The 18253-nt window shown below is 44.2% G+C and overlaps 1 pseudogene; it reads right to left on the bottom strand.

The window, feature by feature from the left end:
- Positions 1 to 17522, bottom strand: part of LOC131292091 (uncharacterized) — a 33476-nt pseudogene extending 15954 nt beyond the window's left edge.
- Between the last annotated feature and the right edge of the window lie 731 nt (positions 17523 to 18253).

The raw sequence follows: 18253 nt of genomic DNA on the forward strand, positions 1-18253 counted from the left end.
AGCGGGTTGAGCGTATACCGATGCATTCCCATACAGCCCATACAAACGGCTACGCAGTAGATATATATTGGGCCTTTAGCACACCGTTCTCAACAAAGAGCGACGGTCTTGCGGTAGGTGCGCAGAGACCGGAGTGGAAACAACGCGGTTCAAGTCCGCGTAAACAGCTCGAGACATGAGAATGTGTAGAAGGAATAGAAGAGAAAAAGAGCGCCGGGCCCCGAAAGGGGCCTCCATTTTTCGTTTTTGCCGCGGCAACTTCGGTTTTGCTTCGGTTTAGGTGTCGCGATAAATCTGAAAACGAAGTAAAAGTCACCATGCGTACGAAGCCCGTTTTACAAAGCGCGGTGGCGCTCGGGAAATTCTGTGCGCCAAGACCAGGCACTGGTCGAACAGGGAGAGGGTCAGATTATTTCGTTAGTTTTGATCCCACAATTCATATTTGTATTTGAACCTGCTAACTGCTCGGCAATTGTCAACACAATATACCTTCTGCAGAAAGACCTAGAAACTGTAACGGGGACGACATGGAACCTTTAACGGACCGGTAGATGAGCCAGGAACTGCTGACGGGCCAGGTACCTGGCCTAAAAAACCTAGTCCTATATAATAATTTTCCTTCCGAGGGTCGACCATGGCCCAATAAACACGCGCGCGAAAAGTAACCCTTATTCGATCGAAGTCTGATTCGATGTCGCTACTAATTCAAAATCAGAAAACAGGGCCTGCTAAACAAAACCGACCCTTCTGTGCGCAATTGTTGGAATTTTGAGTTGTAAGTGTGTGTAAGAGTGAGAGAAAGAAATAGGGAAAGGTGGAACGAGAAAGTGAGAGAGAAAGAGAGAGACATACAGTAAAGATAGAGGCAGTCATAGTGGGAAAAAGAGAGACAAAAATGGAAAGTATGACAAGGTGAGGCATAGGGATAGGGATAGATATAGCCAGAGAGCGAAAGAGAGAGAGAGAGAGATGAATAAAAAGGGAGAGAGATTATGAGAGAGAGAGACAGTGTGAATGCGATGGGAGATAGGAGATGGGAGATGGGTGATTTGTGGCAGGAGGTTTGTGGTTTGTGATGGGAGATGGGAGGTATGTTGGTGGGAGGTGAAAGATGAGAGTTGGGTGGTGGGTGGTGGGAGGTGGGTGCTGGGTGGTGGGTGTTGGGAGGTGGGAGGTGGGATGTGGTAGATGTTAGATGTGAAATGGGAAATGTAAGATGGAGAGGGGAGAGAGAGAGAAAAAGAGAGAGAGAGAGAGAGAGATAGAGGGAGAGGGAGAGAGAGAAATACAGAGAAAGACAGACAGAGGGAAAGACAGAGAAAAAGAGAGAAAAGAGAGATAGAGAGAAATCCAACGGCATTGGACGGTATGTCCGAGTTCAATTCGCGATTATGTGAGAGGAAGTGAGAACAATCACGCTCGCATACAGGATTAGCTTATAACGCAGCCAATCGATTCGTATTCTAATCTCAATGCTTGTGTTTGTGGATCTACGAATACAAGAAAACAAAAGAAGAATGCGAGAAGTGGGGACCGCTATCCACGGCAGAGTAGACGGACGACCGATCCGAGAGTACTGTTGTTCGGACAGGTAGCTTTACCTTCCGCGAAACGAACAAGGCAAGAGATGGGGGTCGTTCCTTCCGCGAAACACAGGAAATGCGGGATAGAAAGCGGCAGAGTGTGCCGAACGTCGAGTCGTTACTGCGCCTTTCGCGAATCGTCACGCACATGGAAGGAATTCTTCATTACAAACGCAAGAAAGGAGAAACTGATACGTGGGGAATAGTGAGCCCCAGAATTTGCAGCGAATGCGGCACGGATGGCATGGAGAGAGAAGGAGGTGCAATGCAATTGACATCTCTGAATTGTTTTAATACTGTTTGAGAGGATTCTTACAATTGGCCGAAACAATGCGCAATTCACATCGCAAATCGCATTTACGGATTATCATGCGTAGTAGGAGTGTTATGCTTAGTTTATACGAGACGCAAAAAACATTTTTTTGTAAACCTTTTTTTCACACGCTGGCCGAAAAACAAATGTGCGCAGATTTTGACCGTTGACTGACTCACTAACAACATTTTACCGTTTGCAAAGGATGCTTTGCGGTTCATGTAAGCTAAGCATAAAAAGTGGTGCAACCACAGGGCATGCGCTGTGGAGCACAGAAACTGTTACAATATGCTGTAACTCGGTACAAGTATCTGTCTTTGAAAAATTTCCTATTAACCGAGCTGTGTGATAGACGCGTTTAGTTTTTTGGTAACATTTTGCGATATTACAGTGTGTCAAAACGACAGGGCTGCATGCGTGATAGCGTGAGAATTGAGGAGTGAGAACGGGAACGCTCACTCGGGACTAATATTAGCTTAGAACTACAGTCGACTCTCGATAATTCAAACGTTCGATAATTCGAAACTCTCGATAATTCGAAGTATATCAGTAGTCCCTTGGAAAACTCTCACTATTTCGAATAAAAACAATACTATTTGATACACTCGATAAAGCGAAGTAAAATTCGAAGCTAGGTTGCTCTCTTCACGCGGTAATTCGAAGCTGTATCCACTCAACTCGCAACAATTCGAAGTTCTGAGCAAGTTGAAACGCAATAGAACGCGTCACATTGCGGGTGCCCTATAACACTCTGTTGAACAGGGACGAAGATTTTCGTCCGAATTAGACTACATGGTGTAGACGGGCAGACGGACATATTTGGGGCACACATGCTTTGTAGGAAGGTGCACAAAGAAAAGTGAAGAAAAAACAGTTAGCGAAAACGGTGGGTAAAGGCATAGCGTAAATCAATACACGCATACTTATTTCCAGTTCATAACTCAGCAACCGTAGCTGCTTATTTCCTACCACTCTTGATAATTCGAACTCTCGATAAATCGAACTTTTTCCTGGGTCCCTCCAACTTCGAATTATCGAGAGTCGACTGTATATAGTTCAAATGTTTGAACCGGAGCCCGGGACGGAATATAAAAGGGAAACCCGAAAGGGACTGGGGGTTAGGATCAGGAAAACGGATGAATTAACTTAATTTTGACGAGTCAGTTGACTAAGTCTAAAATAATGATTCGCTTCGAACTTCTTCGAAATCCGAAAGTTGTAGTTACAACACAGTGCTTTTACATTTATGTCGATGGGGGCTTCAGTTAAAGGGATAAATTCTGTGCGCCAAGACCAGGCACTGGTCGAACAGGGAGAGGGTCAGATTATTTCGTTAGTTTTGATCCCACAATTCATATTTGTATTTGAACCTGCTAACTGCTCGGCAATTGTCAACACAATATACCTTCTGCAGAAAGACCTAGAAACTGTAACGGGGACGACATGGAACCTTTAACGGACCGGTAGATGAGCCAGGAACTGCTGACGGGCCAGGTACCTGGCCTAAAAAACCTAGTCCTATATAATAATTTTCCTTCCGAGGGTCGACCATGGCCCAATAAACACGCGCGCGAAAAGTAACCCTTATTCGATCGAAGTCTGATTCGATGTCGCTACTAATTCAAAATCAGAAAACAGGGCCTGCTAAACAAAACCGACCCTTCTGTGCGCAATTGTTGGAATTTTGAGTTGTAAGTGTGTGTAAGAGTGAGAGAAAGAAATAGGGAAAGGTGGAACGAGAAAGTGAGAGAGAAAGAGAGAGACATACAGTAAAGATAGAGGCAGTCATAGTGGGAAAAAGAGAGACAAAAATGGAAAGTATGACAAGGTGAGGCATAGGGATAGGGATAGATATAGCCAGAGAGCGAAAGAGAGAGAGAGAGATGAATAAAAAGGGAGAGAGATTATGAGAGAGAGACAGTGTGAATGCGATGGGAGATAGGAGATGGGAGATGGGAGATGGGAGATGGGTGATTTGTGGCAGGAGGTTTGTGGTTTGTGATTGGAGATGGGAGGTATGTTGGTGGGAGGTGAAAGATGAGAGTTGGGAGGTGGGTGGTGGGAGGTGGGTGGTGGGAGGTGGGTGCTGGGTGGTGGGTGTTGGGTGGTGGGAGGTGGGAAGTGGGAGGTGGTAGATAAAGATAAAGTTAGATGTGAAATGGGAAATGTAAGATGGAGAGGGGGAGAGAGAGAGAGAGAAAAAGAGAGAGAGAGAGAGAGAGAGAGAGAGAGAGAGAGAGAGATAGAGGGAGAGAGAGAAATACAGAAAAAGACAGACAGAGGGAAAGACAGAGAAAAAGAGAGAAAAGAGAGAGAGAGAGAAATCCAACGGCATTGGACGGTATGTCCGAGTTCACTTCGCGATTATGTGAGAGGAAGTGAGAACAATCACGCTCGCATACAGGATTAGCTTATAACGCAGCCAATCGATTCGTATTCTAATCTCACTGCTTGTGTTTGTGGATCTACGAATACAAGAAAACAAAAGAAGAATGCGAGAAGTGGGGACCGCTATCCACGGCAGAGTAGACGGACGACCGATCCGAGAGTACTGTTGTTCGGACAGGTAGCTTTACCTTCCGCGAAACGAACAAGGCAAGAGATGGGGGTCGTTCCTTCCGCGAAACACAGGAAATGCGGGATAGAAAGCGGCAGAGTGTGCCGAACGTCGAGTCGTTACTGCGCCTTTCGCGAATCGTCACACACATGGAAGGAATTCTTCATTACAAACGCAAGAAAGGAGAAACTGATACGTGGGGAATAGTGAGCCCCAGAATTTGCAGCGAATACGGCACGGATGGCATGGAGAGAGAAGGAGGTGCAATGCAATTGACATCTCTGAATTGTTTTAATACTGTTTGAGAGGATTCTTACAATTGGCCGAAACAATGCGCAATTCACATCGCAAATCGCATTTACGGATTATCATGCGTAGTAGGAGTGTTATGCTTAGTTTACACGAGACGCAAAAAACATTTTTTTGTAAACCTTTTTTTCACACGCTGGCCGAAAAACAAATGTGCGCAGATTTTGACCGTTGACTGACTCACTAACAACATTTTACCGTTTGCAAAGGATGCTTTGCGGTTCATGTAAGCTAAGCATAAAAAGTGGTGCAACCACAGGGCATGCGCTGTGGAGCACAGAAACTGTTACAATATGCTGTAACTCGGTACAAGTATCTGTCTTTGAAAAATTTCCTATTAACCGAGCTGTGTGATAGACGCGTTTAGTTTTTTGGTAACATTTTGCGATATTACAGTGTGTCAAAACGACAGGGCTGCATGCGTGATAGCGTGAGAATTGAGGAGTGAGAACGGGAACGCTCACTCGGGACTAATATTAGCTTAGAACTACAGTCGACTCTCGATAATTCAAACGTTCGATAATTCGAAACTCTCGATAATTCGAAGTATATCAGTAGTCCCTTGGAAAACTCTCACTATTTCGAATAAAAACAATACTATTTGATACACTCGATAAAGCGAAGTAAAATTCGAAGCTAGGTTGCTCTCTTCACGCGGTAATTCGAAGCTGTATCCACTCAACTCGCAACAATTCGAAGTTCTGAGCAAGTTGAAACGCAATAGAACGCGTCACATTGCGGGTGCCCTATAACACTCTGTTGAACAGGGACGAAGATTTTCGTCCGAATTAGACTACATGGTGTAGACGGGCAGACGGACATATTTGGGGCACACATGCTTTGTAGGAAGGTGCACAAAGAAAAGTGAAGAAAAAACAGTTAGCGAAAACGGTGGGTAAAGGCATAGCGTAAATCAATACACGCATACTTATTTCCAGTTCATAACTCAGCAACCGTAGCTGCTTATTTCCTACCACTCTTGATAATTCGAACTCTCGATAAATCGAACTTTTTCCTGGGTCCCTCCAACTTCGAATTATCGAGAGTCGACTGTATATAGTTCAAATGTTTGAACCGGAGCCCGGGACGGAATATAAAAGGGAAACCCGAAAGGGACTGGGGGTTAGGATCAGGAAAACGGATGAATTAACTTAATTTTGACGAGTCAGTTGACTAAGTCTAAAATAATGATTCGCTTCGAACTTCTTCGAAATCCGAAAGTTGTAGTTACAACACAGTGCTTTTACATTTATGTCGATGGGGGCTTCAGTTAAAGGGATAAATTCTGTGCGCCAAGACCAGGCACTGGTCGAACAGGGAGAGGGTCAGATTATTTCGTTAGTTTTGATCCCACAATTCATATTTGTATTTGAACCTGCTAACTGCTCGGCAATTGTCAACACAATATACCTTCTGCAGAAAGACCTAGAAACTGTAACGGGGACGACATGGAACCTTTAACGGACCGGTAGATGAGCCAGGAACTGCTGACGGGCCAGGTACCTGGCCTAAAAAACCTAGTCCTATATAATAATTTTCCTTCCGAGGGTCGACCATGGCCCAATAAACACGCGCGCGAAAAGTAACCCTTATTCGATCGAAGTCTGATTCGATGTCGCTACTAATTCAAAATCAGAAAACAGGGCCTGCTAAACAAAACCGACCCTTCTGTGCGCAATTGTTGGAATTTTGAGTTGTAAGTGTGTGTAAGAGTGAGAGAAAGAAATAGGGAAAGGTGGAACGAGAAAGTGAGAGAGAAAGAGAGAGACATACAGTAAAGATAGAGGCAGTCATAGTGGGAAAAAGAGAGACAAAAATGGAAAGTATGACAAGGTGAGGCATAGGGATAGGGATAGATATAGCCAGAGAGCGAAAGAGAGAGAGAGAGAGATGAATAAAAAGGGAGAGAGATTATGAGAGAGAGAGACAGTGTGAATGCGATGGGAGATAGGAGATGGGAGATGGGTGATTTGTGGCAGGAGGTTTGTGGTTTGTGATGGGAGATGGGAGGTATGTTGGTGGGAGGTGAAAGATGAGAGTTGGGTGGTGGGTGGTGGAAGGTGGGTGCTGGGTGGTGGGTGTTGGGAGGTGGGAGGTGGGATGTGGTAGATGTTAGATGTGAAATGGGAAATGTAAGATGGAGAGGGGAGAGAGAGAGAGAGAAAAAGAGAGAGAGAAAGAGAGAGAGAGATAGAGGGAGAGGGAGAGAGAGAAATACAGAGAAAGACAGACAGAGGGAAAGACAGAGAAAAAGAGAGAAAAGAGAGATAGAGAGAAATCCAACGGCATTGGACGGTATGTCCGAGTTCACTTCGCGATTATGTGAGAGGAAGTGAGAACAATCACGCTCGCATACAGGATTAGCTTATAACGCAGCCAATCGATTCGTATTCTAATCTCAATGCTTGTGTTTGTGGATCTACGAATACAAGAAAACAAAAGAAGAATGCGAGAAGTGGGGACCGCTATCCACGGCAGAGTAGACGGACGACCGATCCGAGAGTACTGTTGTTCGGACAGGTAGCTTTACCTTCCGCGAAACGAACAAGGCAAGAGATGGGGGTCGTTCCTTCCGCGAAACACAGGAAATGCGGGATAGAAAGCGGCAGAGTGTGCCGAACGTCGAGTCGTTACTGCGCCTTTCGCGAATCGTCACGCACATGGAAGGAATTCTTCATTACAAACGCAAGAAAGGAGAAACTGATACGTGGGGAATAGTGAGCCCCAGAATTTGCAGCGAATGCGGCACGGATGGCATGGAGAGAGAAGGAGGTGCAATGCAATTGACATCTCTGAATTGTTTTAATACTGTTTGAGAGGATTCTTACAATTGGCCGAAACAATGCGCAATTCACATCGCAAATCGCATTTACGGATTATCATGCGTAGTAGGAGTGTTATGCTTAGTTTATACGAGACGCAAAAAACATTTTTTTTGTAAACCTTTTTTTCACACGCTGGCCGAAAAACAAATGTGCGCAGATTTTGACCGTTGACTGACTCACTAACAACATTTTACCGTTTGCAAAGGATGCTTTGCGGTTCATGTAAGCTAAACATAAAAAGTGGTGCAACCACAGGGCATGCGCTGTGGAGCACAGAAACTGTTACAATATGCTGTAACTCGGTACAAGTATCTGTCTTTGAAAAATTTCCTATTAACCGAGCTGTGTGATAGACGCGTTTAGTTTTTTGGTAACATTTTGCGATATTACAGTGTGTCAAAACGACAGGGCTGCATGCGTGATAGCGTGAGAATTGAGGAGTGAGAACGGGAACGCTCACTCGGGACTAATATTAGCTTAGAACTACAGTCGACTCTCGATAATTCAAACGTTCGATAATTCGAAACTCTCGATAATTCGAAGTATATCAGTAGTCCCTTGGAAAACTCTCACTATTTCGAATAAAAACAATACTATTTGATACACTCGATAAAGCGAAGTAAAATTCGAAGCTAGGTTGCTCTCTTCACGCGGTAATTCGAAGCTGTATCCACTCAACTCGCAACAATTCGAAGTTCTGAGCAAGTTGAAACGCAATAGAACGCGTCACATTGCGGGTGCCCTATAACACTCTGTTGAACAGGGACGAAGATTTTCGTCCGAATTAGACTACATGGTGTAGACGGGCAGACGGACATATTTGGGGCACACATGCTTTGTAGGAAGGTGCACAAAGAAAAGTGAAGAAAAAACAGTTAGCGAAAACGGTGGGTAAAGGCATAGCGTAAATCAATACACGCATACTTATTTCCAGTTCATAACTCAGCAACCGTAGCTGCTTATTTCCTACCACTCTTGATAATTCGAACTCTCGATAAATCGAACTTTTTCCTGGGTCCCTCCAACTTCGAATTATCGAGAGTCGACTGTATATAGTTCAAATGTTTGAACCGGAGCCCGGGACGGAATATAAAAGGGAAACCCGAAAGGGACTGGGGGTTAGGATCAGGAAAACGGATGAATTAACTTAATTTTGACGAGTCAGTTGACTAAGTCTAAAATAATGATTCGCTTCGAACTTCTTCGAAATCCGAAAGTTGTAGTTACAACACAGTGCTTTTACATTTATGTCGATGGGGGCTTCAGTTAAAGGGATAAATTCTGTGCGCCAAGACCAGGCACTGGTCGAACAGGGAGAGGGTCAGATTATTTCGTTAGTTTTGATCCCACAATTCATATTTGTATTTGAACCTGCTAACTGCTCGGCAATTGTCAACACAATATACCTTCTGCAGAAAGACCTAGAAACTGTAACGGGGACGACATGGAACCTTTAACGGACCGGTAGATGAGCCAGGAACTGCTGACGGGCCAGGTACCTGGCCTAAAAAACCTAGTCCTATATAATAATTTTCCTTCCGAGGGTCGACCATGGCCCAATAAACACGCGCGCGAAAAGTAACCCTTATTCGATCGAAGTCTGATTCGATGTCGCTACTAATTCAAAATCAGAAAACAGGGCCTGCTAAACAAAACCGACCCTTCTGTGCGCAATTGTTGGAATTTTGAGTTGTAAGTGTGTGTAAGAGTGAGAGAAAGAAATAGGGAAAGGTGGAACGAGAAAGTGAGAGAGAAAGAGAGAGACATACAGTAAAGATAGAGGCAGTCATAGTGGGAAAAAGAGAGACAAAAATGGAAAGTATGACAAGGTGAGGCATAGGGATAGGGATAGATATAGCCAGAGAGCGAAAGAGAGAGAGAGAGATGAATAAAAAGGGAGAGAGATTATGAGAGAGAGACAGTGTGAATGCGATGGGAGATAGGAGATGGGAGATGGGAGATGGGAGATGGGTGATTTGTGGCAGGAGGTTTGTGGTTTGTGATTGGAGATGGGAGGTATGTTGGTGGGAGGTGAAAGATGAGAGTTGGGAGGTGGGTGGTGGGAGGTGGGTGGTGGGAGGTGGGTGCTGGGTGGTGGGTGTTGGGTGGTGGGAGGTGGGAAGTGGGAGGTGGTAGATAAAGATAAAGTTAGATGTGAAATGGGAAATGTAAGATGGAGAGGGGGAGAGAGAGAGAGAGAAAAAGAGAGAGAGAGAGAGAGAGAGAGAGAGAGAGATAGAGGGAGAGAGAGAAAGACAGAAAAAGACAGACAGAGGGAAAGACAGAGAAAAAGAGAGAAAAGAGAGAGAGAGAGAAATCCAACGGCATTGGACGGTATGTCCGAGTTCACTTCGCGATTATGTGAGAGGAAGTGAGAACAATCACGCTCGCATACAGGATTAGCTTATAACGCAGCCAATCGATTCGTATTCTAATCTCACTGCTTGTGTTTGTGGATCTACGAATACAAGAAAACAAAAGAAGAATGCGAGAAGTGGGGACCGCTATCTACGGCAGAGTAGACGGACGACCGATCCGAGAGTACTGTTGTTCGGACAGGTAGCTTTACCTTCCGCGAAACGAACAAGGCAAGAGATGGGGGTCGTTCCTTCCGCGAAACACAGGAAATGCGGGATAGAAAGCGGCAGAGTGTGCCGAACGTCGAGTCGTTACTGCGCCTTTCGCGAATCGTCACGCACATGGAAGGAATTCTTCATTACAAACGCAAGAAAGGAGAAACTGATACGTGGGGAATAGTGAGCCCCAGAATTTGCAGCGAATGCGGCACGGATGGCATGGAGAGAGAAGGAGGTGCAATGCAATTGACATCTCTGAATTGTTTTAATACTGTTTGAGAGGATTCTTACAATTGGCCGAAACAATGCGCAATTCACATCGCAAATCGCATTTACGGATTATCATGCGTAGTAGGAGTGTTATGCTTAGTTTATACGAGACGCAAAAAACATTTTTTTTGTAAACCTTTTTTTCACACGCTGGCCGAAAAACAAATGTGCGCAGATTTTGACCGTTGACTGACTCACTAACAACATTTTACCGTTTGCAAAGGATGCTTTGCGGTTCATGTAAGCTAAACATAAAAAGTGGTGCAACCACAGGGCATGCGCTGTGGAGCACAGAAACTGTTACAATATGCTGTAACTCGGTACAAGTATCTGTCTTTGAAAAATTTCCTATTAACCGAGCTGTGTGATAGACGCGTTTAGTTTTTTGGTAACATTTTGCGATATTACAGTGTGTCAAAACGGCAGGGCTGCATGCGTGATAGCGTGAGAATTGAGGAGTGAGAACGGGAACGCTCACTCGGGACTAATATTAGCTTAGAACTACAGTCGACTCTCGATAATTCAAACGTTCGATAATTCGAAACTCTCGATAATTCGAAGTATATCAGTAGTCCCTTGGAAAACTCTCACTATTTCGAATAAAAACAATACTATTTGATACACTCGATAAAGCGAAGTAAAATTCGAAGCTAGGTTGCTCTCTTCACGCGGTAATTCGAAGCTGTATCCACTCAACTCGCAACAATTCGAAGTTCTGAGCAAGTTGAAACGCAATAGAACGCGTCACATTGCGGGTGCCCTATAACACTCTGTTGAACAGGGACGAAGATTTTCGTCCGAATTAGACTACATGGTGTAGACGGGCAGACGGACATATTTGGGGCACACATGCTTTGTAGGAAGGTGCACAAAGAAAAGTGAAGAAAAAACAGTTAGCGAAAACGGTGGGTAAAGGCATAGCGTAAATCAATACACGCATACTTATTTCCAGTTCATAACTCAGCAACCGTAGCTGCTTATTTCCTACCACTCTTGATAATTCGAACTCTCGATAAATCGAACTTTTTCCTGGGTCCCTCCAACTTCGAATTATCGAGAGTCGACTGTATATAGTTCAAATGTTTGAACCGGAGCCCGGGACGGAATATAAAAGGGAAACCCGAAAGGGACTGGGGGTTAGGATCAGGAAAACGGATGAATTAACTTAATTTTGACGAGTCAGTTGACTAAGTCTAAAATAATGATTCGCTTCGAACTTCTTCGAAATCCGAAAGTTGTAGTTACAACACAGTGCTTTTACATTTATGTCGATGGGGGCTTCAGTTAAAGGGATAAATTCTGTGCGCCAAGACCAGGCACTGGTCGAACAGGGAGAGGGTCAGATTATTTCGTTAGTTTTGATCCCACAATTCATATTTGTATTTGAACCTGCTAACTGCTCGGCAATTGTCAACACAATATACCTTCTGCAGAAAGACCTAGAAACTGTAACGGGGACGACATGGAACCTTTAACGGACCGGTAGATGAGCCAGGAACTGCTGACGGGCCAGGTACCTGGCCTAAAAAACCTAGTCCTATATAATAATTTTCCTTCCGAGGGTCGACCATGGCCCAATAAACACGCGCGCGAAAAGTAACCCTTATTCGATCGAAGTCTGATTCGATGTCGCTACTAATTCAAAATCAGAAAACAGGGCCTGCTAAACAAAACCGACCCTTCTGTGCGCAATTGTTGGAATTTTGAGTTGTAAGTGTGTGTAAGAGTGAGAGAAAGAAATAGGGAAAGGTGGAACGAGAAAGTGAGAGAGAAAGAGAGAGACATACAGTAAAGATAGAGGCAGTCATAGTGGGAAAAAGAGAGACAAAAATGGAAAGTATGACAAGGTGAGGCATAGGGATAGGGATAGATATAGCCAGAGAGCGAAAGAGAGAGAGAGAGATGAATAAAAAGGGAGAGAGATTATGAGAGAGAGACAGTGTGAATGCGATGGGAGATAGGAGATGGGAGATGGGAGATGGGAGATGGGTGATTTGTGGCAGGAGGTTTGTGGTTTGTGATTGGAGATGGGAGGTATGTTGGTGGGAGGTGAAAGATGAGAGTTGGGAGGTGGGTGGTGGGAGGTGGGTGGTGGGAGGTGGGTGCTGGGTGGTGGGTGTTGGGTGGTGGGAGGTGGGAAGTGGGAGGTGGTAGATAAAGATAAAGTTAGATGTGAAATGGGAAATGTAAGATGGAGAGGGGGAGAGAGAGAGAGAGAAAAAGAGAGAGAGAGAGAGAGAGAGAGAGAGAGAGAGAGAGAGATAGAGGGAGAGAGAGAAATACAGAAAAAGACAGACAGAGGGAAAGACAGAGAAAAAGAGAGAAAAGAGAGAGAGAGAGAAATCCAACGGCATTGGACGGTATGTCCGAGTTCACTTCGCGATTATGTGAGAGGAAGTGAGAACAATCACGCTCGCATACAGGATTAGCTTATAACGCAGCCAATCGATTCGTATTCTAATCTCACTGCTTGTGTTTGTGGATCTACGAATACAAGAAAACAAAAGAAGAATGCGAGAAGTGGGGACCGCTATCTACGGCAGAGTAGACGGACGACCGATCCGAGAGTACTGTTGTTCGGACAGGTAGCTTTACCTTCCGCGAAACGAACAAGGCAAGAGATGGGGGTCGTTCCTTCCGCGAAACACAGGAAATGCGGGATAGAAAGCGGCAGAGTGTGCCGAACGTCGAGTCGTTACTGCGCCTTTCGCGAATCGTCACACACATGGAAGGAATTCTTCATTACAAACGCAAGAAAGGAGAAACTGATACGTGGGGAATAGTGAGCCCCAGAATTTGCAGCGAATACGGCACGGATGGCATGGAGAGAGAAGGAGGTGCAATGCAATTGACATCTCTGAATTGTTTTAATACTGTTTGAGAGGATTCTTACAATTGGCCGAAACAATGCGCAATTCACATCGCAAATCGCATTTACGGATTATCATGCGTAGTAGGAGTGTTATGCTTAGTTTACACGAGACGCAAAAAACATTTTTTTGTAAACCTTTTTTTCACACGCTGGCCGAAAAACAAATGTGCGCAGATTTTGACCGTTGACTGACTCACTAACAACATTTTACCGTTTGCAAAGGTGCTGTGGAGCACAGAAACTGGTACAATATGCTGTAACTCGGTACAAGTATCTGTCTTTGAAAAATTTCCTATTAAACGGGCTAACATTTTGCGATATAACAGTGTGTCAAAACGACAGGGCTGCATGCGTGACAGCGTGAGAATTGAGGAGTGAGAACGGGAACGCTCACTCGGGACTAATATTAGTTTAGAACTATATAGTTCAAATGTTTGAACCGGAGCCCGGGACGGAATATAAAAGGGAAACCCGAAAGGGACTGGGGATTAGGATCAGGAAAACGGATGAATTAACTTAATTTTGACGAGTCAGTTGACTAAGTCTAAAATAATTATTCGCTTCGAACTTCTTCGAAATCCGAAAGTTGTAGTTACAACACAGTGCTTTTACATTTATGTCGATGGGGGCTTCAGTTAAAGGGATAAATTCTGTGCGCCAAGACCAGGCACTGGTCGAACAGGGAGAGGGTCAGATTATTTCGTTAGTTTTGATCCCACAATTCATATTTGTATTTGAACCTGCTAACTGCTCGGCAATTGTCAACACAATATACCTTCTGCAGAAAGACCTAGAAACTGTAACGGGGACGACATGGAACCTTTAATGGACCGGTAGATGAGCCAGGAACTGCTGACGGGCCAGGTACCTGGCCTAAAAAACCTAGTCCTATATAATAATTTTCCTTCCGAGGGTCGACCATGGCCCAACAAACACGCGCGCGAAAAGTAATCCATATTCGATCGATGACTGATTCGATGCCGCTACTAATGCAAAATCAGAAAACTGGGCCAGCTAAACAAAACCGACCCTTCTGTGCGCAATTGTTGGAATTTTGAGTTGTAAGTGTGTGTAAGAGTGAGAAAAAGAAATAGGGAAAGGTGGAACGAGAAAGTGAGAGAGAAAGAGAGAGACATACAGTAAAGATAGAGGCAGTCATAGTGGGAAAAAGAGAGACAAAAATGGAAAGTGTGACAAGGTGAGGCATAGGGATAGGGATAGATATAGCCAGAGAGCGAAAGAGAGAGAGAGAGATGAATAAAAAGGGAGAGAGATTATGAGAGAGAGACAGTGTGAATGCGATGGGAGATAGGAGATGGGAGATGGGAGATGGGAGATGGGTGATTTGTGGCAGGAGGTTTGTGGTTTGTGATTGGAGATGGGAGGTATGTTGGTGGGAGGTGAAAGATGAGAGTTGGGAGGTGGGTGGTGGGAGGTGGGTGGTGGGAGGTGGGTGCTGGGTGGTGGGTGTTGGGTGGTGGGAGGTGGGAAGTGGGAGGTGGTAGATAAAGATAAAGTTAGATGTGAAATGGGAAATGTAAGATGGAGAGGGGGAGAGAGAGAGAGAGAAAAAGAGAGAGAGAGAGAGAGAGAGAGAGAGAGAGAGAGAGATAGAGGGAGAGAGAGAAAGACAGAAAAAGACAGACAGAGGGAAAGACAGAGAAAAAGAGAGAAAAGAGAGAGAGAGAGAAATCCAACGGCATTGGACGGTATGTCCGAGTTCACTTCGCGATTATGTGAGAGGAAGTGAGAACAATCACGCTCGCATACAGGATTAGCTTATAACGCAGCCAATCGATTCGTATTCTAATCTCACTGCTTGTGTTTGTGGATCTACGAATACAAGAAAACAAAAGAAGAATGCGAGAAGTGGGGACCGCTATCCACGGCAGAGTAGACGGACGACCGATCCGAGAGTACTGTTGTTCGGACAGGTAGCTTTACCTTCCGCGAAACGAACAAGGCAAGAGATGGGGGTCGTTCCTTCCGCGAAACACAGGAAATGCGGGATAGAAAGCGGCAGAGTGTGCCGAACGTCGAGTCGTTACTGCGCCTTTCGCGAATCGTCACACACATGGAAGAAATTCTTCATTACAAACGCAAGAAAGGAGAAACTGATACGTGGGGAATAGTGAGCCCCAGAATTTGCAGCGAATACGGCACGGATGGCATGGAGAGAGAAGGAGGTGCAATGCAATTGACATCTCTGAATTGTTTTAATACTGTTTGAGAGGATTCTTACAATTGGCCGAAACAATGCGCAATTCACATCGCAAATCGCATTTACGGATTATCATGCGTAGTAGGAGTGTTATGCTTAGTTTACACGAGACGCAAAAAACATTTTTTTGTAAACCTTTTTTTCACACGCTGGCCGAAAAACAAATGTGCGCAGATTTTGACCGTTGACTGACTCACTAACAACATTTTACCGTTTGCAAAGGATGCTTTGCGGTTCATGTAAGCTAAGCATAAAAAGTGGTGCAACCACAGGGCATGCGCTGTGGAGCACAGAAACTGTTACAATATGCTGTAACTCGGTACAAGTATCTGTCTTTGAAAAATTTCCTATTAACCGAGCTGTGTGATAGACGCGTTTAGTTTTTTGGTAACATTTTGCGATATTACAGTGTGTCAAAACGACAGGGCTGCATGCGTGATAGCGTGAGAATTGAGGAGTGAGAACGGGAACGCTCACTCGGGACTAATATTAGCTTAGAACTACAGTCGACTCTCGATAATTCAAACGTTCGATAATTCGAAACTCTCGATAATTCGAAGTATATCAGTAGTTCCTTCTAAAACTCTCACTATTTCGAATAAAAACAATACTATTTGATACACTCGATAAAGCGAAGTAAAATTCGAAGCTAGGTTGCTCTCTTCACGCGGTAATTCGAAGCTGTATCCACTCAACTCGCAACAATTCGAAGTTCTGAGCAAGTTGAAACGCAATAGAACGCGTCACATTGCGGGTGCCCTATAACACTCTGTTGAACAGGGACGAAGATTTTCGTCCGAATTAGACTACATGGTGTAGACGGGCAGACGGACATATTTGGGGCACACATGCTTTGTAGGAAGGTGCACAAAGAAAAGTGAAGAAAAAACAGTTAGCGAAAACGGTGGATAAAGGCATAGCGTAAATCAATACACGCATACTTATTTCCAGTTCATAACTCAGCAACCGTAGCTGCTTATTTCCTACCACTCTTGATAATTCGAACTCTCGATAAATCGAACTTTTTCCTGGGTCCCTCCAACTTCGAATTATCGAGAGTCGACTGTATATAGTTCAAATGTTTGAACCGGAGCCCGGGACGGAATATAAAAGGGAAACCCGAAAGGGACTGGGGGTTAGGATCAGGAAAACGGATGAATTAACTTAATTTTGACGAGTCAGTTGACTAAGTCTAAAATAATGATTCGCTTCGAACTTCTTCGAAATCCGAAAGTTGTAGTTACAACACAGTGCTTTTACATTTATGTCGATGGGGGCTTCAGTTAAAGGGATAAATTCTGTGCGCCAAGACCAGGCACTGGTCGAACAGGGAGAGGGTCAGATTATTTCGTTAGTTTTGATCCCACAATTCATATTTGTATTTGAACCTGCTAACTGCTCGGCAATTGTCAACACAATATACCTTCTGCAGAAAGACCTAGAAACTGTAACGGGGACGACATGGAACCTTTAATGGACCGGTAGATGAGCCAGGAACTGCTGACGGGCCAGGTACCTGGCCTAAAAAACCTAGTACCAGTTTATAATTATATTTTACAGCATTGTGAATTATGTGGGCAGGACATGACCATGTATCAACGAGCTGAAATTCTCTTTCACGTATGAGCTTGCTGTTGATTTTATGCTCCAAGCTTTGGTTTACCTTTGGCCCATCCATGCTTATCATGACAAGGATGTCTAAAGGAAGCTTAGCAGCTTCTAGCCCTTCCAGATTTTTTCCCATAATACTATCAGCTGTAGCTTTGCCGAGAAAAGCGGAATCAAGATGGAAGAACATGATCTTCGTCAGATGGCTTGAAAAATATTAAATTGTTACATCCATTTCCTGTTGTTTCCTTCGGTCTCATCAAACAACAACGAATAGAATTATCCTCACACATCCTTCAAAAACGGTCCCTGAAGAATGGCCGATTGCGTAATTTACCATATCTGTCATTTTCTGCCGATATAAACTGAACCCCTTCAAATCGTTCAACAAATGTTATCGTTTTGTGCATGCTATGCCCCATAAAAAAATCACCATGTTTTCGCTTTCGCTCTTTAAGGTCTCAATTGTTAGAATGAGATGTTCGTCGATTTTGATTATGGTGATTCGCACTGACTATTTTTACGCATGACTGACTGACTATCCTGCTATGAGTAATCATTAGTCACAGAAAGCCAAGCTCAGTCACAAGCGTAGGCAGGCCTTGACCGATAACGGTTGTTGTGCCAGTGAAGAAGACGCTGGAACGCCGGAGGACGATTTCCGAAGTTGTTTTCCTTCACAAATTACTAGCAGATCAAATTGATGCTCCGTCTCTTCTATCAGGAATCGCTTTCTACGCACCAAGTCAAGCCCTTAGATCTAGATCTTTGTTTCGTTTCTTTTCGTCGTAATGTTTATTGTGCTCGTGATCCGGATGGCATCCGCGTATAATTTGTCTGCGCATTCTTTGGACATGAATATGACTGCGGATTCAGTCAATCATCTTTTACATTATGTTCGCGTTTAATTGTTAAGTCTAGTCATAAGATTTATGTAGGCCATAAGGCCAGATAAATTAATAAATGAATTTGAAATTGAAAATTAAAATTGATATAGAAATTGAAGAAGAAGAAGAAGAAGATTTGCACTGATATAACGATAATTACGATTTTAGAACTTATTTTTATCATTTCCGCAAAATCCGCGCCGATGAAGAGTGAAAACGCGCGAAATCCGCA

Source organism: Anopheles ziemanni (assembly GCF_943734765.1).
Source record: "Anopheles ziemanni chromosome X unlocalized genomic scaffold, idAnoZiCoDA_A2_x.2 X_unloc_3, whole genome shotgun sequence".
Taxonomy (NCBI): Eukaryota; Metazoa; Arthropoda; class Insecta; order Diptera; family Culicidae; genus Anopheles; species Anopheles ziemanni.